Here is a 23,983-nt window from a genome sequence, read left to right as displayed (position 1 = left end):
GATATAATTCACTGATCTTATTCAGAAATTCTTAGTTTTACTTATAGTCATTTGTGCATTTGTATGTGTAGATCTATAAAGATTTTTATATGTAATTCAGTGTATTCACCTGTATAGTATTGAAGAATTTGAAGTATGAGATTGACACAGTCAGAATATGTTTTATATTGATACCTCTGAAAGTTGGGTGAAGGAAGGATTACAGCATATTAGTTTATGGGAAAAAATGGTTATTTAGGGGGTTCCTGGGTAAGTCCAGGTAAGACAATAGGATGATAGCAGAAGTAGGGATGGAGAATATGAGGACAAATTCAATTGTTAGTGAAAAGACTAAATCAAATATTGTTTGTTATTAGTGGAGGAGAAGGAAGAGTCAAGGATGACCAACTTTCTACCTTTCTTGGATGGGGTGGTTGATGACTCCACTAACTAAATCAGTAAATGCAGATGGAAGATCTGGCTTAAAGAGAAAGGAGAAAGAATGAGTTCCACCTTAGCATGCTGAGTTTGAAGTACCTACAGGACGGTGTATATAAAAAGTGAAGCAGACAGTTGAATAATCCTTAAACTCTAGAGAGAAGAATGGATTAGAAGTTTAGAAGCAGAAATTCTTATCATAGAGTAAAAATGAATTCATGAGAATGAATACAATGGCCTCTGCAGAGAAGGTGCAATGAAGAGAGGAGGAGCCCTATTTGGAGAATCTACAAACTAAAGAAATTTATGAGAAGACACTGAGAAGTTTATGGCATCTTACAAGCCAATGGAAAGACATTTTTAAAAAAGGATCGACAGTTTTGAATGTGGCCGAAAGATTCAAGAAGATAAGACCTAAAAATTGTCTACTAGGTTTAATCCAAGGAGGTCACTGGCACTCTTGACACTAACACTTTCCATAAATTTATAAAGACACAAAAAAAAATTTCAGAGGTTTGAGAATTAAATAGGGGTGAAAGGTAAGTATCCTTTCGATATATTCCAAAGAGAAAAACTTAAATTGTACTTAAAAAGATAAAGCAGAAAGGAAGCATCTAGTAGAGAGAGAAATTTAAGATATTGGAAAAAAATGGAAATGGCATAGAGGATGGTCTTGGAAGATGCAGACAGGAAGGGGTCAAGGGCATAGGTAGAGAGGATGCCCTTGAACTTAAGACCCTAAACACCTTATTCCATGATGAAATTAAGAAGACAAAAGTAAATGTGGGTTTAAATGTGTTCACAGAACACAGAGGTCATTACTAATGGCCTCAATTTTCTCCATGAAAGAAGACGTGGAGGTATCTGTTGAAAATGAGGGAAAAAGGCATTGAGTAGCTAGTTGAAGATAAAAGATGAGGATTTAGAAATGTGGGTGAATTTTCCATGGTCCAAATCTGCACAGTTCTGTGATTCTCTGGTTTATACCACCTGAGAATGGCAGGAAAAAAATAGGTGAAATCACCATTACTGTTGCTTCACTAGATAGGTCATGGTGGCAGAGAACTGAGAGAACTGTGAAGACTAAATTGAAGTCCAAATTGAAAAGAACAGGAAAAGGGGCTAGGAAAGGGATAAAAATGGAGGAGCGAAGAAATTAAATGTCTTTATCAGGTCAAAAAGCATATACATAGAGGTAATAAAGTGAGAAATTTAAACTGGTGGAAATGAAAGCAAAAGTGGGCAATCAGAGTTTATGATGTCCCTGATGGCCGCATCTAAAAAAATTACCTATGTTTAGAAGAACATATTTATTTGTTTGTTTGTTTGTTTGTTTTTGGAGTTGGGGCAGATTTGGTTTGTATACTCACAACTAGTGGGTAGAAAGGAAGTGAAATTTAATGAATCTAATACTGAACTGAGAGTTATGGAGAATAGTTCCACGGATGACACCTTTGGGCATGTTTGACTTATATTAAACATTTTCTTTAGCTAAAACTAAAGGACAAGAAAGTAGGGAAAAAAATAAGTAAAAACAATTCCTAAACGGTGACAAATATGGAGGTGAATGAAAGAATTATTCAAACCCTGAAATACAAATAAACTCTCTTGTCATGTGCATGAACCCACAAGTACCTTGTGAATATGCAAAGACTTAAACGCTATGACTGGTATCCTGACAGCCAGGTGAACACTAGAAGGTAAACACAGAACACAAAGTAGATTCATAGCAATAATGATATTCATTGTGCGAGAATCAATATTAAAAAAATGTTTTTAAGTTGACAGAAATTTAAGTAGTTTCTAAAGATATTGGTAGTTAATGTGACCTGAATTTTGAATAACTGAAATTATGAGACTGATTCAAAAAAAAAGAATAAGATGGAAGGGAAAACACTCACTTTACCTAAAGCAGAAGAGAGAAAAATACTGTTGTCTCCAGACTCATCATTTACTTCTATTTCTTGCACTATTTCTACATGGAAATTCTGGTTTCTCTTTGTGCTTACACTGGCATTCCTTTGTTTTACATTCTCCCTTTAGTTTCTCTCTGACTCCTAAAAGACCTTCCCTGTATTTCAGATGCTACCACAAATCAGCTGCAAAACCTTGGGCAAGCCTTCTAGCTCTTGGAACTTTAGCTGCCTTGACTGTGACCTCTGCTCTGCAGCCTCAGAAACCTACCCAAACCTCAGTGCTCTCCTGCCCACAAAGTATTTCATGGTCCATAGAGGATTTTAACTAACTTGAGGGCAAAGGTCACATATCTCATCTTAGCATTTATTACAGTTTGATAGTTCGTGAGGTTAGAGTGGAAGGAAAGGAACATCAGTTGGAGTGAGATAGAGTTGGGTTCAAATCCTTGCTCTGCTATTAACATACTGTGAGGCTATGACCAAGTTACTTATCCTCTTTTTACATTAGTCTTTTCAACTATGCTTCCTTCATGGGGTGGTTGAGAGGCTTACTTGTAATAATGGTGCTACACATTTTCTATACGGTGCCTACTAGTCAATACATTGGTCCTATTTATATCAAGTACGACAAAATTTATATCCAGAAAATACTTACTGAATCAAACTAATTAAATAGTGTATTTGAAAGGTCTGTTAAAGATGTACAAGTGTCACACAAAAATAATTATATTAAATCTGAATTATCCATTTCTTTCCAATTCAAACCATTCTTCCTCTATTGGTGTCCTTGGACCAAAACAATACTCCGATCACCTATAACTTTCTTCTAGACCACCTTTGTGTCAGACTTGCTACATTAAATTGGGCAAATTCCCTCTCAGAGACTCAAGCTTCAAGGGCGCTGTATTATAAAAGATGGTGGTGTGTTTTTGGATAGATCAATGGTGTTCAAATTGTGTTTCATGAAACCCTAAGGTTCTCAATGCCTCAATGTGTTCCCTAGATGTAAAGAAATGGCCATACCATGAAGTTTGGCTTTTGCTTGTCTCAGAGTTCTGAACAAGATTTCATTTGAAGAAAGGGTTTGATTAGAAATCAATGGTCTAAGTTAGAGGACCATAAAAGTCTCTTCTATGCAAACTCAGCTTCAATTCCCATTTCCTGAAGAAATATGTAAAACAATTTTGAGAGAAAAGAAGGAAAGAAATCAGCCCGTAACATAGGACAGGAAGAGTCAGGTAAATCCCACCTAACTTCCAAGACTTTGCCGTTAGGTGAATCTCAGTATCAGTTTACTCATAGAACAATCACTCTGTTCAAATGGTTTTGTCAAACCAGTCAGACCCAATAATAGGAAGCCTGAAGTGATTTTTTTTTTTTTTTTTTACTTTCACCTTACTTTTCCTAGATTAACTATCCTACATTCTTTGTATTAACTCAAGGGAAAGAAAAAAGGAAGCCTATTCTTTATAGAAATGACCTGAAAACATGAAGGGGTATCTGCTAACAGTCTGTATTCCCTCTCTTGCTTTTCCTGTTCTGTCTTCAAAATCACCACTCAAGTTTGTCTTACACGTAATTTCTTTCAGCACTCCTGAAAATTTCCAAATCTCTAAAATTTCAGAGTTCAAAACAATCTTAGGTTTATTTTGCATTTTAGAATTAAGAGATCTCAGAGATCATCCAGCTCAGTTTTTCTTACATATAAGAGAGAGAGGGCCAGGGAGAGAGAGAATGTATTACCTGGGAGCTATGTAGGGGATTTACTGATGAATAAGACATGTTGCTTTTCTAAAAGTTTTACAAGTTTAGTGCTAAAAAAAGAACACCTTTCATGTTTGACTAATTTATACCTTTTTTCATAACTTTTTGTGCTCTAACTCTAAATTTCCCACTGGACTGTGTGACCTTATAAGGGCAGGAAAGCCAGCATAGGTTATACATTTTGGTTTGTGCTCTATTTGCTTGGTGATTGGCAGAAAAGAACTGCCATTGACTGTGACAAGATTTCACTTCAGAGGGCTTGGTTTTTCATTTTACATATAACAATCTTTAGGCTCAGAGAGGATAAAGATGTCTATCATTATTCAGCTAGCAAATGATAGAGCTGGAATTCAAATTTAAGGCTATATGGCTTCAAAATATATGCTTTATTAAGTTACATATATGACTTCTAATTTTTATTCATCATAAAATTTGGGCAATCTGAAGTTTTCATAGTTAGATCTTTCTTTTTCTGTAAAAACAAAACAAAACAAAATATCCTACTAATTATGTTTAATCAATAGTTATCCTTTCCCTTCAAAATAAGAAAGAAAATGACATGGGAAAAGTAGTACCAATCACTGAATAACATTACAGAATATCTGGCCTTTCTGCAGATTCTCAATGTTGCCTTAAGTAGCTGACTCTCAAATGTAGCTGTCAGACAAGACAGCCGACATCACTATCACTCTTCAAGGGGGCTAGAGCACTCAAATACTCTGGCTGTATCTCTAGTTCTCAGATAAAAGTGGTTCAAAACTCTGAACATGGATTATCTTTCTTTTGTCTGCCTGTCCGTCCATCCTTCCATCCATCCGGCCACCCATTCATCCATCCATCCATCCATCCATCTATCAAATTATTGCTTCAGCCTGGTTTACCAAGCTCTCTGGATCTTCCCCAGAACAAGTCTTTTGGCTGGCCTCAGGAACATTCTGTGTCACACAATTTCTTCTATATTTTTAGTTCAGAAACATTCCCACACTTTGAGTTTACTTTTCTACTATTATAATGATTATCATTATTAATTGTTATGCTTAGTTTTAAGGATGCCAAAGAGCATCTTGATGCCTTTTAGTAAATGGCCTGTTTATTGCCCAAGGGCCCTGGAGGAGTGCATTTATTCATAGGCTTGAGATAAATATCCCTCCAGAAAATAACTCACACAATCTAAAGCAGGCCCATTAACAACTTTCTTTTGTTAGATGGAATTTTATTCTTTTCAACTTCATGTTGAAAACGACTAGTTTGTTCCTTTACTTTGTATTACCCCAAAGTCAAACCCATATTCCAGCTTCACCCTTGGCAAACAAAACTTAAAAGAGTAAAATGCACTCAGCACATTTTATGCCTTACCATTTTCAATTTACTGTAATTAGAACAATAAAGTTTCATCACCAAGGAATGCCTTTCTGTAATGTTTTACTGAATTGATAAACAAATTCTTAAGAAAACTTATTTTGTATCTTTCAACATCAATTTCTCCTCCATTCTACCGTAATTAACTTCCCTTTCATCTTCACAACCTTTTTCCTTCCCACTATACCCCGTGTCTTAAAACCTGATTGCCCCCAGCTTGTTTCTTCCATAACCCTTTACCACACATCCCAATCCCAAAATTCTCTCATCAAAGTTCTGAACATCTAGAATCAGTTCACCAGTTGTTAATTCTGAGTGATATTTTTCCTCTCTCAAGTACCAAATCCTCTGTCTCATATTTTGTGCCCCATCCTCTATTCTAATTAATTACTGCCTGAAAGGTAATGATTTCTCTGATATAAACCCCTTCTCTCACGCTGAACCTCATTGTACTGAACCTTCTTTCTACCTCCATTTCATTTGTCAGTATTCTCTCTCCTCACTTATGATCAGTCTGCCTCCAATGGCATTTTCATTAGGTTATTCCTTCCTTGACTTAATTTACAATCATTTATCTTTGTGTCTTGGACGAAACCTAATCAGACCTTGTCCCTCATCTACTCTATTCCTTTGGTAAGATCTTCTCTTCGAAATTATTCAGCCAGCTATATCCTATACGTTGTTTTCAGCCAAGAGACTTTTTACAACTATGAACTCTTACACTCCACTGTTTTCCTCCAGTCCTATATTTAAAGTGCCAACACCCTGAAAAAAACTCAGCTCAACTAGAAAGGCTATTGCAATATACTGAATGTTTTTATCTCCCCAAAAGTTAATATATTGAAATTTAATCCCCAAGGTGATGGTATTAGGAGGTGGGGGGCCTTTTGAAGGTGATTAGGTTGTGATAGTAGAATCCTCATAAATGGGATTAGTGCCCTTATAATAATGCCCCCAGAGAGCAACTTTACTCCTTCCACCATGGGAGGTTACAGAGAGAAGACTATCATCTATGAACTAGGAAGTGAGCCTGCACCAGACATTAAATCTGCCAGTGTCTTGATCTTGGATTTTCCAGCCTCCAGAACTGTGAGAAATAAATTTCTGTTGTTTATAAGCCACCAGATCTGTGGTATTTTCTTAGAGCAGACTGAATGGACTAAGATAGCTATATTATTTTTTTGTTGTTTGAGTTCACTTTCTTAATTTGGCATGCTTTAAGTACTCTTGTCCTTAGTTAATTCTAACGTAATTTACTAATGTTGAAATGGTATTTTCATTTTGTCCACACAGGTCTGATGTTTCAACTGACAAGTGAGGGACTAGGAGTCAAAAATCATTATTATTTTGCTGGTTCTTTACAGCACAGGGTTTAAAAGCTGGAAATGGCTTTATTTCTCATTATCTCTACTTTCTTTCTATAAATGAGGATCCACAGGGATTTTATACAGAGTGCCACAGGATGTGCTCTAGTGCTAAACCCCAAATATCCTGGATCCTACTACAGTGCTCTGCAGAAAGAAAGTGTACAATAACACTTTTGACAAAATGAGCTGTCTCTCTAAATCCATGGACATAAAAAATGTTATCATCAAACATCAAACATCACTCTTCTATAATGAATTCATCAGTCATACCTTGCTCCATTTCAATCTAGAATCTGACATCTGGTAGAAGATAGTACTGATTAGAGAGAAAGGAAACTTGAGTCCATCTTATAGTGCCATTTTTAACACGATAGCATGCAAATATAGATACATGCATGCTTACACACAATATACTTATCTATAAATTGCCCCCAAATCAGAATTTGGAAGACATTTGAATACCACGACATCAGGCTTTGAATATGGTAGAGCTTTGCACTAATATGAAGATGTGATAGAGTGTTCAGGTAGCATTCATGCCTCAGATATATGAACATAGAGTTTTGCCAGGACTATGGAGAAAGAAATTTACAGAAGAGTTTTCTTAGGATTAAGGGATGTGCTAGATTGAATTTAGAGAGATAAATAATCTTAAGAAAGTGGAGGGAAATAAAAAATAGGAGATTTTGGAGAAAATTATAAGATCTCAGGGTTGGAAGTAACTTAATGGCATCTAGCCCACCTAGAGAATAGAGATAGTGGATAGAAAGAGGTCTATTAGTGAGAGTGATTTTGCAACGTCACTGAAATGGAAATAATCACCACATTGGGCTACTCATCCTTTGACAGACAACTCAGAATGTTAAAGGAAGTGTTCAGAAACCGAGAAAAGATTCACTTCCTTAAAACCTCCCCAAATTGGTCTGAAATTCATTCAGAGAGTAATCTGTTTACAGTGGCTTTCAACCTTTTCTCATATCTATTCTGGGAATCTGATCATAGTAATAAACAGTCTCGTACAATAAAAACAAACAGAAAAAAAGAAGAAAAAAATGCACATACCCACATACGAAATATACATAAATGATTGGGTTTGATTTTCAAAAATTTTATAAACTGCCTCCACAGTTTCAGCGCAAGCCCCATAGCCAGAAGTCAGGCAAAAATCTACAGTGTAATTTTTCATTCACCTCGAGTGTGGGCAAGCTATCACCCATGGGTCAGATCTGGCCCACAACATGTTTTTTTTTTAATTATTATTTTATGCCTATAGCACCTGGTCTTCGTAGGTGGTCTCCCATCCAAATACTAACCAGGCCCAACCCTGCTTAGCTTCTTAGATCAGACATTGGGCTTATTCAGGGTGGCATGGCCATAGACCATGGACTATGGCTCCACTGGGGCACAAACCCAAGACCTTCTGTGTGTAGAAAAGACATGCTGATCACTACACTGTGGAACCACGTCCCCACTATGTGTTTTTGTAAAGTTTTTTACTTGGACAATTTTACTTGTTTATTATATGTTGTATATTGCTACTTTTGAGCTATAATAACAGAGTTGATGGAGTTGTAACAGCAATCATGTGGCTCACAAAGTCTAAAATATTTATTATCAAGTTCTTCACAAAAAAAAATTGCTAAGCACTGAACTATATGAAAGACTTTCTATAATTTTAAGACAAATTATAGTTCACATTGATTAATACTGTATAAAGTTAGATAAACTTTCTCTTGGACAATTATTGAGGAGTATAAAATAGGGAGGAAATTATAATTTGCTCATCATAGAACTCAGGGAGTGATAAGCAATTTGGAAATCAGGGGTTTGACCTGGAAATAAGTGACCCTAGACCGACAAAAATGAAGAGAGAACTCAAGGATGTGTTCCCGACTCCGGATGCTTACAGACTACTATCTGATTATTTATTATATTTAAACACTAGAAGATGATAAATTATCATCAGATCCAGTCAACTGTTCTCTTTTCTTGCCTCGATGCACACTTTGCTTTGTACTGTTATTACACATGAACTTTCTTATCATCCCCGTTAATATTTTAGCATTTTAAATATGGGATGGTAACTCAATTTGCAGAGCATATCTCCCACACATAATATTCAATATTTTATTGCTAGATAATTCAAACATGTTATATTTTAAAATGAAATTACTTTCACATATATCTCATTCGAAAGTCATATTCTGAAGTTTCTATCATATTGAACTATATGAAGTTATTAATTTGTAGGACTAACATCGTCAAACACTAGCAAGTTAGTATGGTTCATATTCATAGAGTGGATATTGTTGCCAAGATTCTACAGCTGAACAACTGATTGGAAGATTGGTTAAGATCATACATTCATACATTCTATCAATAAGTGGCGCTTCCAGGTCTTGAGCCTCATTCTTAAGAATGATTAGATGAGCAGCCCACCAAAAGAGTAATACTGAGTGACATTTGTATTGAATACCAGGATACATATATACATTTTTTAAAAATATAATTTGTCTAAGTTGTGTTTTATTATAAATATTCTCTTTAAATTATAGCAAAATAATTTTACATTTTTATTGGCTATCTACAGTAAAATAGAAAAAAAAAGAAGTATGACAGGAAGCTGAGAACTCAAGGACAAACTCTTTGGAATAGAATGTACTGCTCTCCCCACCCCAACCATTTGCTAAATTATTTTATGTGGTTTCCTCACTTTAAAGGGAACCACATATATTTTCACCTGTTCTGGTTCTATTTGTTCTAAGTCTTGGTATTGAAGTAGCTTAAATTAGAATTTCTAAAATGTACTTCTTTTTATCATAACAGGAGATAAGATTTTGGTGGTATAAAAATTGAAGTATTTACACATTAAAAATTAATTATCTTGATATTCATGAACAAGTTTCTATTACTAGATTCATTTTTATGTATTACGTCTATGTAGTTGATCCTCACAAATTCCTTCATTTTCTCTGTTATCTTCATTCTATTTCCTTTTGATCATACTTTTACTCCTTTTACAAATGGATTTTACAGGGTCTGTCTTGTGTATAAAGTTCACATTAACATGTTTATCTCATTTCTTAACTTTTGATATAGTAATTATTTATATAATGCCTATTTCAATAATTTGTCCTGGTCAATTTTATCCTAAATAAACTGATTTAAGGGAGGAAATATAGTTTATGTAACAAGAAACCACAAACTTTAGAGATTTTTTTTCAGAATGAGATCTGACACATATTAAAGGATAGTACCTAGTAGTAATGTCTCCTATTTAATTAATGGGTTATAAGAATTTATTTATTAAGCAACATATTTGTGGACATCATTGTGCAAAGAACTAGGAGAAAAGAGAGAGACCCTCCCATCTCTGATTCATTTTCTACATACTTCTATATATATTTTTAGATCTATTATCTGAAAATGTATTGCATATTTACTTGTCTATTGTCAGTTTCTGCCACCAGAATGCAAACTCAGTAAGATCAGACTGCTTTATTCACTGCTTCATTTCCAGGGCCTTGAATAGAACCTGGAAGACTCTATAATGCTTGTGAATAAAGAATGAGAGCATGGGATATTTTGTGGATTGGAATCTTCCTATGTGTATTTAACTGTCTCCTTCTTTTACCCCCAAAATAATTCCTAATACTTCAATGTTAATTATTGCCTCAGCTCCACTTGAGATATGAGGAAATTATAGTTATGAATGATTAGGAAAGTTCTGCATTATAGCCTCTTGAAGACAGAAACATATATGTATACAGCTTTGTATCTCTATAAATAAAAAAAAATGCCTGACATAATAATGAGGTATTCATAAACATTTGTTGGATAAACGAATCAATGAATGAATGGCCATAGTTCACTCAGACTAGCAGGGTTAGTCTACAAATACAAGTTGGATTGACTCTTAAGTCTTTATTCTTTCTAATAGATCACAATGACTTCTGTAGGGAGGAAATGGATATTTTGCAATGGTGAAAGAGACAGAAAAAAATTTAAAAGCCAAGCACAAGAACAAAGAGACAGGTATACCTCAGAAGCTCCTGAGGATTTTGATGTGACGACACAACCCAGTAAATAAGGTTCCCAATGGTGATCCTAAGTCATTAAGAGGAGTTTACATGGCACACACTATTCTTGGCTTAAAAAGATAGAGAAGTAGGACTAACTTTCAGAAATATCTATGTTTCAATTTAAAAAGAAAAATAAAATGCTATTTAAAGATTTTATGTTTATCTAGAAAATTCAGCTACTCAAAACAACATATTTCCTAAGATCTCCTTATAGATAAGTTTTCATTGTGGCACTTTTTTTTTATTTCTTTCTGATGAGGATCATAACCTGTATTATAGTACAGTTTCTTTTTTTTTTTTTATAATTGCTACTGAAGTGGTGGTTCTTGGAGAGAAGAACCTCATTTATTTCAGTTTCTGGCCTTTGTGGCTTCATAGTCTACCATAGTACCAAACACCATGTGGGTGTCAAGTAAATGCTTGTTGAAGGAAATGTTTGTAAAGTAGAGTAGAAATAACAATATCAATATCCATAGCAGAAACAACAGTTAATATTTCATTGGTTCTATGGACAAGTACTCTGCAGTGTGCCTGACATGCAATAATTTTCACAACTTCCTATGGTGTCCCATTTTACAGGTAAGAAAACTGAAGTCTAGTGGTAATTTACTTCCTCAAGATCACATGGTAACTGTTGGCTTAGAGTCCCTAGTCTGTTATTTACAAAGTTAATGACTTTGGGCAAGTTATTCAGCCTCTCTAAGGCTCAATTTCCATATCTATAACTGTGAAAAAGAGAATAGTACCTATCTCACATGAAGAGGAAAGGCCTTGGATCCTTAACATACAAGATTACTCCACTTCCCTAGCAAGGTGCAGTAGGCATCACACTTTACATCTCAACAAAATCAACTGGCCTGCATTTGGAAAATACAGAGTCCCTGACCTTACCTTCAAGAGGTTCCTGTTTTAGGTGATCTGAAGTAAGACTCAGGAATCTATACTTTAAAGAAACTGCATGAGAAAACATGGCTTTGGGATTCACTTAAATGTAATACCTTTGGAGTTTTTATCAAAAATAGAGCACCTTGATAAATCTGCATTTTCCCCAAAAAATCCATCCTCAAAAAGGCTAGGTCATGTTCACTAGTATGTCTTTTTATCATTTGAATAAAACAGTGTGGTGCGATAATTACAATTAATATTATATAACACATTATACATGCTAGGCATTGTTCTAAAACAATGTATGGATATTAACTCATTTAATCCACCGCACAACCCACGATAAATCTCATTTTATAGCTACGAAAACTGAAGCACAGTGAGTGCAAGTAACTTCCTGAGAGGGCCATACTCGGTAAGTGAAGACAGCAAACCCAGCATGCTGGCTCCAGAGTTTTGCTCTTAACTATTACGCTGCACTGACTCCTCCAAGGATGAACAGAGAGTCAGAGCCCTGGTTTACAGGTGATCTGGGCAAGTCCCTGCCCCTCTCTGGGATTTGAACTTTTCCTCTATAAAGTGAGGGAGCTGACTCCAGTGATCTCTAAGGCTCTCTGATCCAAAGAGCCTATCATTCATTTTACAGGAGATTTTGGCCTTGCTATCTGAGGAATGAAGGCGCTAGGATTGCTGACAGTAAGACACATTCTTTCTTCTAGAACTGCCCCATTAATACTTTTTCTTTACCTGCCAATTCAAAAAACTTCCTTCTGAGTCATTTGTCCTTTGCCATTTCTTCTTGCTGAGGAAACTAGATGTACTTCACCCTGGAGACGCTAGATCTTGTCTTCACAGATTTCCTTTTAAGCCCTGCTGCTTTCACCTGAGGCTGTCTGAACTTCATTACTCTCTCAAAGAGGCCCACCAGCTTCTTACTCCTCCTTTTCTACTCTCCTCTTGAGCAATGGCACTCTTCTGATCTAATTCATCCTTAATAATCTCTCTTCAAACTGTTCTCTTTACCGCTCCACTTGCTTGCTACTGTCCCTTGCCAGGCTTGACATCTCTCTCTCAGGCTCCTTGTAGCCTCATATTTCTCAAACCTGGCTACACATTGGAATACCTTGGATGCTTAAAATACAGATGCCTCTTCACTACCCCAAACCAATGAAATTGGAATTTTGAAGAGTGGAATCTGGGCCAGAGTATAATTTAAAAATGTAGAAGTTCCACAAGAGATTCTAATATGTAGCATGGTTAAGAATCATTGTTGTCTAGCTGTGTGATACTCAAGTGGGAAGAATAAGCAAATCAGAATCGCCAGGGAAGCTGGATAAAACTCCCAGAGCGGAAAGTCTGGGCATGTGAAGCAAATAAGAAGACATTTCCCAGGTGATTTGAAGAAGCCCCTTTAAGAAACAAAGTTCTAATGGAACTTCTAAAGCAAGATGGATCATTACACCCTCCTGTCACTCACCTTAGCGGAATAACCCAAGATTTCTCTTGGTGTCCTGCACCAAGTTATTATTTCTAATCATGAAGAGCAATTCAGAGGAAAAAGGAATTGACGGTAAGATCCATATTATTTTTCCCTGCCTAGACTAACCAGCCAGGTAACTTTGGGGGAATCCCTTTTCTTCTCAAAGTTTCATTTTCCCATACATCTAAAAAAAAAAAAAAAAAAAGATTGTCAAATTACTAGATGATCACTAAGCTTCTTTCCTATTTTATTATTCTACTATTTTAAGGCCCCAAATCTACTGTTCCTCAACTATTACACAAGCAGCCCCAATTTTTCTACATTCAGCTGCCACCAGACAATACATGTAGGTAAATTTATTGCTGGCCCTTGGTGAAGACTGCCTGTTGCAAGCCAACATCATTGCTGCAAAAACTTCTTCAAACTTTCTCACTCTACTAAAACTATCATTGTCCAAACTTCAGTTTAGGCCACTGAATCTCCACAAAAATATTCTCTGTCAATGCCCTCTGATAGCAGCCCCATCTGAAAGCAATCACCTTCTGCATTCTGGGCTTCCCACTTCCTGTAGCAAGGCTGCCTTTCTGAACATGGCTCAAGAGCATTGAGCACTGATTAGAAACATGAATTTTGGAATCCTGGTTTGCCACACTACAAATGTTTGACCTTGAGCAAATTACTTAAGTCCTCTAAACTTCATTTTTCCTCATTTGGAGAACAGGGATACAAATACCTAATGCATTATGTTGCTGTAGAGTAAAGTGTCTAGTGCAGTATCTGGCAGGTACTCAATAAAAGGTAGGTATTTGTTATCACCATTCTAAACTGTGTCTTACGTTAAATCCCCATCTCCCTGCGAATGAGGAGGCACAGGAGTTACAGTGAGGAGCATGGTTCAGTTCCCAGGAGCTTCAGTAATCAAGGAGACTTAGGGTCGATTCTCAGACAATTTTATGGTCTCTTGATCTTTTTAACTAAAGAAAAACAAACTAATCATTGCACAGAAAGTTGTATAATGATAAATCTTGAATATTGCACCCTAAGATTCACCACGTTTATGTGTAGTACTCAAATTCTTCACATGACTGACTGCTCTAATTTTTAGCATCAGATTTATATACCATGGTGGCTGGATCCCAAAACACCAAAGGGATGGTCCCAGATTCAATATTCATGACCTTATTAAGGGTATAAAGTCGTGTCCTGTCAATGGCAGTAAAAAACTGCAATAATCTTTTGCTGACATGTACATTCCTAGTAGGTCTTTATGTTGATCAACGCATTTTTCCCTAGAACAAAAGTAGCTCATTCATAGAGAGATCCAATATATCCTCCCTGAGACCTTCTAGTTGACCAGAACATACCCTATGTAATCCCTGTTTTAGAATAAAAGCTAAAACTGAAAAATAAATGCCATAATCTCAAAATGAATGCCACAATCAAACTTTATTTCTCATTCACACAAAGTCTTACAGGGGTGTTTTCTTTCAGGTGGCTCTCCTGTGCAGCTTTCATAAATGTAGTGACTCAGAGATCTAGAATCCTTCCGTCTAGTGGCTGAGCTATCCTCTAGCACTCAAAAATTTCATCTGGGTTCTCTCTATACAACCTATAAGTGATGAGAAGAAAAAGTGGGAGGGGTGAGGGAGGAGGAGAGCAAGAAAAGAATGTACGGTAATTTTAGGAATTCTGGAAGTCGCATATAGCACTCTTGCTGGTAGAGCATTCATTAGAACCAATCTACCTGGTGACATGGAACTTTAAGAGAAGTTGGAAAATATAATCAACTGTGCCCAGAAGAAAAACAGTTTGGTGAACACACATCAAAAAACCGTTCTTGGACTTTTTTTTTTTTTTTGGCGGGGGTGGGGGAGTGGGTTTGGATTTTTAGGTAGCACTTAAACTGCCTGTTATATACATTTATCTGTGTGTGTGTGTGTGTGTGTGTGTATAAAATTGATTCATTAATTCTGAGATGCATGCTGAACAAAATCTTTGGCGTTTTTTTTGTTTTTGTTTTTGTTTTTTTTTTACCTCTTTCACACTCCCTCCTAAGCACCAGAGACCTCTCATTTTTTTAAGATACAGTACTTTGGAAAGATGTAAAGATGATCCCCAGTCAAGAGAAAATTATCAGTCTGTGGTAAACACAAACGAGAGAGAAAATTCTTGAAAGAGAGGTCTCTAAAAAACAAAAGAAGTCACTCAAATAGCACTAAAGTGAGCAGAAAGGAAACTTTTCAGGATTTCCAGGCACTGACTACAAACACATACCTTATCAAACCTCTGCCAAAACAGGAATGTTTTTTTCTGTACTTATCCTTTGAATGTTGATCTCTCTGCATTTTTCTCTGGTATATTATGTGGTTTGGGCAATGAGCCTACTTTATCCGGAAGGGACCAGACTGAGACCTAATCTCTTTGCATGTGTCTCTAAACTTTCAGGACAAGCAGAGCCCCAGGGTTAGGAGAGAACACTAGAATATGACCACCTTTCAAAATGTCATGGCAGCAAAGAAATGAGCCTAGAACCTGAACGGAGAACACTCAGAAATTTAATGAAGCCTTTTCTATATTCCAACTTATGATTGTTCTGTATTGTCATACATCACATATACACAATGCCATTTACATGGTGTCTTTAATTTGCCTACAGGTAACAATATACCAGTGAGCATCAACGAATAGCTGATATAAACCAGAGAGTTGGAAATTCAACTTTATCCAAATTGTGTTTAGGTTTCAGAATTATTAAGCAAAAATAAGAGCTATTAAAAACACATTTTGGAGAGAAGGAAGATAACACTTTAATCGCTCTTTCCATAGTGTACAAAAACTTTTCATTTGATCAAATATTTCCTAATTAGTGATTTTTAATGTCTCTTAAAAGAATTAGAAATTGATTTGTATTTATTATATTATTTCTGCCTTGTTATCAACACAATGTGCAAATGTAAATTTTATGAAGGCAACAATTGCAATTATAAAAAAGAATATAAACTTTTTTCCTGGAAATAATATATACCTGATGTAATATTAGAAAATTAATAATTGGCTCAGACAATTAATTCTGGATTTGGAATTATAATTTAATTATTCAACTGTGATATTTATAAGAGTATTTTTTGAAATATATTTAATGACCACTTTCAATTTCTGATTTTTTAAAAAATTCAATGAGGAAATAAATCATCAAGATATGAGGCTTAACTTTCTGAAGTTGGAACTGATCAATCCATTGAGGGTGGAGCACATTTAAGACTGCCCCCTAATGGTTCGGGATAAGATAAACTTGTTTCAAATGAAGGAGATGCCTCAGGAAAATGAGCTGTTTATCCAAGCACTCAAGGACCAAAAGGAAAATATCAAAGGCTAGTTTTCTGTCCTGCTCAAAACCAGATGTGCATGTGTAGATTGTTCATTCAAGTGCTGGTAACTGGGCTCTTCTCCACTTGTTAAAACAAGTTAGTAGTTTTTCTGTTCATTCAGCAAACATTTGCTGAGTACCTATTACTTGCCAGGCAGTGTGTTAAGTGTCAGGAATACAGAGAATAAATTAAATGCTATGAGAGCCTGCAGGAGGGTGTGGGGATGGAGATGGAGTGGCCATTAAACCCATGTTAAGAGCTAAGTTTGTGCATTTCAGTATATACACAACCCTTAAGCCAAATAATCAAGAATTCCAATTCTGACCTATGTCCCTATGCCACGGTGGTCTGGGGAGTTCTTGGACACACCTAGCTCTTTCTTGGAGCTGTAAGATGTGTCAATGATGAAACTCCCAGCACCCCAGAGTTTATGCATAGACCTGACTGTCACTTTACATCTCAGATATCTTTAATGGCTCCTGATCAAGTTTGAAGTTCAAACTCAATGTCTTAGCTTTGAAGATACTCACTGACTGACCCTAATCCCATTTCATGAAAAAATACAATTCATATCCTAGTCTTAATTTCTAAAATAGTTCTTGCATTTTATAGCCTCTCTCTTTGCTTTTTTCCTTTAATCAAAAATACATTTTTATATGTGTTTACTAATCAACGACATAGCTAATCTTTACATCTTACCTCAAATATAATTCTTCAGAATGTTTCTTATCCCTTCTCAGTCAAAATAAATCTGTCTTCCTTCATACTCCCATGGCAAACTGCTAGGTCTTACGGAATTCTACCTTGTGCAATAGTTAGTTGCTTACATGTCTGTCTCCATTCCTTGTAATTGGAGACGGGGCAATGTATTACTCTACCTCAGTACCTTACACTGTGTCTATTATAGTGACTGAGCAAGTACGTGCTAAATAAATGCATATTAACTTGAATTGCTTTGTTTTCCTTTTCTGGATTCGGTACTGAAATTCTCTAGAGGAAGGTAGCCTCAAGTTCTGCCCACCAGCTAGCTATTACTTTTCTTCCAGGGTTCCCAAGACCCTCTTCACTTTGATCCTTTATACTCTTCCTCTTCCTCTGTCTATCCACCCATACCCAGACCAACAGCCTCCTATGACAGGCTCCATCAATCTACCTCTCTTCCTTTTGTTCTTTATTTAATCTCAGGGGTCACAAATTCAAATGCCTAAAAGTGCAAGGCACTTAACATAAATGCAAGTATCCAGCTGGTATAAGATAAGATGTAGATGGGCCTAATTGAAGATAATATGCCTGCATGAAGTCAACCAGGTTATTATTATTTTTTAATTGCCAGACACACTGTACTGTATTATAATGCAGTTGTAATGCTACCACTTCAGCACAAAGGCAACACACAATCTGATAAACTGCTAAACTCATTTATGTATCCTTGTTTACATTTTTTTCCTCCACCAAGTTGTCTCTATCCTTGAAGGCCTGGAGCCAACGTTACTTCCTCTTTGAAACTTCTTCAGTTTCTCCAATTGGAATTTGTATTTTTCCCCTGTGTTCCCATTGTGCATTTTTAACAACTCTAGTGCACTACTCATCAAAGTTTTCTTCTTACTAGTCCTGTTAGTGTATATTATTAGCCTTTTCTTATGTGTCATCCTCTACTTTACTCAGACAGTGCTTTGTACACATAAATTATCCATATACATTGTTGAGTTAAATCCACATCCCTTTTATCCATTCCCTGAGCAGTAGTGACTGGGTTTTTGGCCCTAAATTCTACAAGGCAGGTTTTTGAAAAGCGCTACATACAAATTGTGGATGGGAAAATCTGTTTTAAATGATCAGGGAATGGTCCCTGACTCAACTAGAAGACTAGCGGCAACATCAAGGTCAAAAGACATTGCTGCTGAAACAAGACCCATATCATGTTGCCTTGGACATGGGTACACTTTTCAATGTGTCTACATAATATTTCAAACTCTCCGAGAGAATCGAGAGGCACTATAATTGATGAATACACTCCTGATATTGAACTTATTTATAGTTTTTGGAGGGGCGGGTGGTAGTTTGGTGAGTGTGCTGTTAAAACTCTAGGAACTTGGCAGCAGCCAGTGTACAGGAATTCCCCCTGCTCCGCATTTTAACACTGCTGTGATTTGTAGACGTCACTATTTAATGAAGCACACAGCTGTGCAAGAAGAGCAGGAGGCGGAGTTTGGCAATAAAGGACCAGCAGGAAATCTGGCAATCCTTGTCATCTGGAATTTCCCTAACTCACAAGCAGCCCCTCCTTCCTTGGTCCTCCTCTAACTCAACCTTCAGTTACTCTCTGAAACAATCATTTTAATTACATAAATAACCAAGCAGAGAAATTGCAGTATAAGTCTTGCCCTTTAACATATCTTTAGCAAGTATATTTTTGTAAGTCCAGGAAATAGAGTTGGGCAAAGGAGCAAGATAAAATAAGAAATGATCCACATCTTCAGCTAAAACTGTAATGGAAACATTGAGGGAAGCTAAAAAAGAAATCTCTTTGAGTAATATAAATGATTTATTTTAATTAAATTAGCCCTGCCCTTTCCTATTTTAGCTGCAAACAGCAGTTTCCAAAGCAGTATTCTGAAAAACCTTGTGGTATCCTGTGAAGCTGAATTTTGCAGTTGGATTTAAATCCTATTTCAGTAATTTATTCATTATCAGACACGTAGAAGTTATTTGGCTTCTTTGAATTATATTTTCCTCCTCTACAACACAGGAATACCCAATGGGGTTGTTAGAAAGATTACCTGAGAAAGTATATTTATAAGATCTGGCACCTAGGAACATTCAGTGGGTGTTTTCTGTTTTCCTTTTCTTCCTTACCCCTTGCCTCCAACACATACACAGATCCCCATGACTTAATAGTATAGTGCAAGTCCAATGACAAATAGACCACTTTTTGAGACATAATAGATGGAAGCGCTTGATATCTGTGCTATTACATCTTTTTGCTATTCTTCACACAACACATTCTGCTTGGTATTACTAAGTAAATGATATGATAACATTGTCTTTATTTCAATAATTCAAAGCACTTATTGATACATATGTTCATCCATTTCCAAAATATTTCTATAAAGTATAAGCAAGGCCACAGGCACCTATCTTATGGGTAGGGAAAATGAGAACAAAGTTTAAATTATATGATCCAAATCTTTAAAGGAGAACTACAAGCCTTGAGTTACATATTTTCTTTCTGTAGCTTTCCCAAAAATACATTGCCTCAAATTCTCCTCTTTGGAATTATTAATTAAAAACAAGACCGTTGATCTACAGAAATATTTACTAAAGACATCGTGAAAGAAACAAACTATAATTCTTAAACAACAACAAATCAATGATCTAGTCATTATATTTTCCACTAAGAATAAATAACAGAAAACTCAAGTAAAGACAAATTTAGAATCAAAACAAATTAAAATTTTAACATAATACCTCAGCTCAGTCCCCATAATGGAAAAAAAAAAGGAAAAATAATAAAACAAAGAAATAATGAAAGCATTAGACAAAATACAATTGTAATGTTTGCCAAAGGCTTGTTAAGTAAAGCTACAAGTAATTTATGACTTAAACTCTTTGGGAGAAAAAAGTCTACTTAGATTAAAAGTAGGAAGACATCACAATAATCTGCTATAAAAGCAAATTTAAAACCCTACTAAAAGGAGTGAATAAGAGTTCATTTGATATTATATCTTCCTTGTTTTCAATAAAGCCAAATAATAATTACTGACTTATTCATGTGATAAATATCCACATGTCCGCTGAATTTCAAATTTATATTACATATAAGATAAATAACACACTATACCATAATTAATTAAAAGTGGTATGAAAGAAGAAAGACAAAACAGGGCTGAAAACTAAATAACTGCACGGGGTCATGTGACTACATGGGGGAATGTAATAACATATCATAATAACTTACATTTTAGATATGTGAGATAATTGCTTTTTGTAGAAATGTGTGAAAAAATAAGCTGGCACTCTAAAATTTATTAACAATGGAAAGGTTTATAACTCTACTGTTTTATCAGTGTCTCTGAGCCATAGAATGTTTGGTGGGTATAAGAAGCCTTTGAACAGTAATCATGTTTCAAGTACTTTAAAAATTGAAAGTTCTCCTTCCTTTGCATATTCTGTTATTTTCAAGCAGTTTAAGCAATATTCATTATAGTCTAGTAAAAGAATGAATAATAAAAGTCTCATTGAATGATTCTGCATCTTTGAGTGCCAGGTGGTCTTGGGGATTAAAGCCTCTGGCCAGTCTGCTCTAAATACCCTTGAATGTGCTCCCTTTGTAATTTGTTCATTTGTAGTCAGCAAACATGCTCTAAGGGACTACTTTACGTTAGCCACTTTATTATAGTAAGCATATGCCATCTGAGTGAATCCTCAGAGATTAGTCAGTTCAGGCCAGAGAAGATATTTAGCAACCAAAGTGAATACTGTTATATGCCATAGTCAGAATTTAGATTTTGATATAAAATGTACAAGTGACAGAATTGAAAATTAGATTCTAGCTAATGAACAAAAGAGGGAACAGAGAACTAGTTTGCGGTTTCTTTTAGACTTTTGTTCGCAAAACAACAAGTTGATTTCCTTAAGTGAATATTTCTCATGACTACTACCCTGGCAGAGAAATTGTTTGCTGAAACTGGTTCTAAATTTTAAGTTAAAAGATAGTACATGTAGTTATTTTAATTCAATGTTAGTAAATCATTTTTTAAGTTCTATATATTGTCAAGGCTGCTTTAAAGGTATATTTATCAAGCTACTGATCAAAATCATGAAATTAATGTCATGGACTGCATTTAGCTTAAGAAAGAGAGACAAATAGAGACACAGAGAGAGGTAATGGGGCAGACAGGCCAATAGATGACTCTGGAATAGAATAAGTCACAATGGAACAAATGGGATATATCAGGTTTTATTGCATATAGTACGGGCAGTACTGTTTTATGAAATTTTGTGGTTCGACTTATAGATATTTATGTGCCTATATATGTAAGTGTGCATGCAGAGCGCACATATACTACATAAACAGCATGTTTTTATTATGGCTAGTGATCAAAAGTATTGGAAAGCCACTCTAAAGAACAGTTAAGATCAATTTTTAATTAGCAATAAGTTTCTACTTGTATAAGTATACAAAATTATAAAAACATTTAAATATGGTCCTTAAATTTGCCTTACCAGTTTTTAAAAATTTTATAATTTTTATTGAGACATAATTGACGTACATTATCATATTTGTTTAGGTGTACGACATAATGATTCGATATCTGTATATATTGTGAAATGATCACTACCATTGTCCAGTTAACATCTGCAACCAAACAGCTAACAAAACTTTTTTCTTGTGATAAGGACTTTTAAGATCTACTTTCTTAGTAACTTTCAAATATGCAGTACAGTGTTACAAAGCATATTTTAAATAAATAATACAGTATTATTAACTATAGTTGCCATGTCATACATTATATCTCCATGACTTATTTATTTTATAACTGGAAGTTTGTACCTTTTGACTCCCTTCACCCGTTTTGCCCTCACCGCCACTTCATCTCTGGTAGCTGCACTTCTGTTCTCTGTATTTATGAGCTTGGATTTTTTTGTTTTTGTTTTTCTAGATTCCACATATAAGTGAGATCATATGGTATTTGTTTTTCTCTTTATGACTTTTTTCACTTAACATAATGCCCTCGAGATCCATCCACATCATCACACATGGCAAGATTTTATTCTTTTTTATGGATAAATTAAATTCCATTGTATATATAAGAACATAGGAGTGTATACATATTTTCAAGTTAGTGTTTTTATTTTCTTTGGGTAAATACTTAGAAGTAGAATTACTAGATCATATGGTAGTTCTATTTTTATTTTTTTAAGGAACCTCTGTACCATTTTCCATAGTAGCTGCACCAACTTATATTCCCAGCAACAGTGCACGAGTGTTCCCTTTTCTCCACATCCTCACCAACACTTTGTTGATTAATTGATGATAGCCATTCTGACAGGTATGAGGTGATATCTCATTATAGTTTTGATTTGCATTCTGATTTTTAATTTATAATATTAGTAGTTATAATATTAGTATTAATATTCGTAATATTATTATACTTCTTAAAAGTAATAATTTTCCAGGATAATGATCTAAAGTTCTAATTGTCAGCATTCTATTTAATAAGTTTTACTGTAATATTTGTAAAGAGCATAAATTTTAATATGCTATAGCCATAAACATATCCTATGTCACAGGAAACCTACGCCTGGAGTTGTTTCTAAAGAAAAAAAATTCAAAACAAGGAAATAGTTGAATGTACATAAATGATGACTACATTATTAATAACAGCAAAAAGTATATAACTCACCTAAAATCAGCATAAAAGACTGGTTTTTAGTATATGCCAGCAAATCTATATAGTACAATTACATCCAGTCATTAAAATGATCACTTTGTGGCAAATTCGGAAAAATGCATATATGATACATTTAAGTAATAAAATTTTATTTGTGCTGTGGTTATAGCTATTCAAATATTATGCAAACATCTAGTTAGATATGGGAAGGAACAGGAAAATATGAATGTTTAATTTGCTGAACTGATAAAACAGTAGATGTGTTTTAAAGAATTCTGTTTTTAGGTAATGTTATCATAAAACTATGCTATTAAAAATTGTATCTTAGTATGGTTATAATCGATCAGTGCTGACAACAATTATCAGCAAAGCCAAAATGCTTCGCCCACATATATATCACTAAAATCTTAGGAAAGTGAGCTAGCAAGAGAGCGCTTTCAAGGAACCAGAATAAAACAAAATGTCGTGAGATTTAGTATATACAGTTTGTAGATCTTTTTGCAGGTATAAAAAAGTTATATTAGATGTGAAGGATTGGTCTTCCTGGGTTTGAGGGCCCTTTTTTGGGTTTTCCATTGAAGCAGCAGGGGTCTGGGGTCAGTACTACTTCTGCTTTAGGCTATTTTTCAAGCCTTCCCTTTGGTTCTACCTTATCTGTTAAACAAAGCTTGTATAACCTGTATTCCCTAAACTTAGATACCTTTAGCTTTCTCCTGGCTGAATTGTAGGATCTAGGTAATTATGGGTCTGATTTATGGGTGTTGGATAGAGGAGAAGTAAGCCAGTGTCGGATGTATGGCTGGACGTTATAAGATTCTGAAGGCCCACAGGCAGAAGAGTCTTTGGGGCATAAAACAGAATTAAGAACTAAGGTCACAGTGACAAGCTGATCTCTCTATTTTCTTTCCAAAATAATGTTTGCCATGATTGTCATCCTGTGTGTCAATTGT

The 23,983-nt window shown here is 35.2% G+C and overlaps 1 protein-coding gene and 1 pseudogene across 4 annotated transcripts in view; both read right to left on the bottom strand.

Annotated features, from left to right (window-relative positions):
- The window catches only part of TP63 (tumor protein p63), a 210,099-nt gene that overhangs the window by 134,384 nt on the left and 51,732 nt on the right, over positions 1 to 23,983 (bottom strand). The window lies entirely within an intron of this gene.
- On the bottom strand, positions 8,088 to 8,203 carry LOC112474219 (annotated as a pseudogene).

The sequence above is a fragment of the Pteropus alecto genome, unplaced genomic scaffold (assembly GCF_000325575.1).
Source record: "Pteropus alecto unplaced genomic scaffold, ASM32557v1 scaffold88, whole genome shotgun sequence".
Classification (NCBI taxonomy): Eukaryota; Metazoa; Chordata; class Mammalia; order Chiroptera; family Pteropodidae; genus Pteropus; species Pteropus alecto.
The sequence above is the reverse complement of the archived record's forward strand: the minus strand, read 5'-3'. Positions and strand labels throughout refer to the sequence as shown.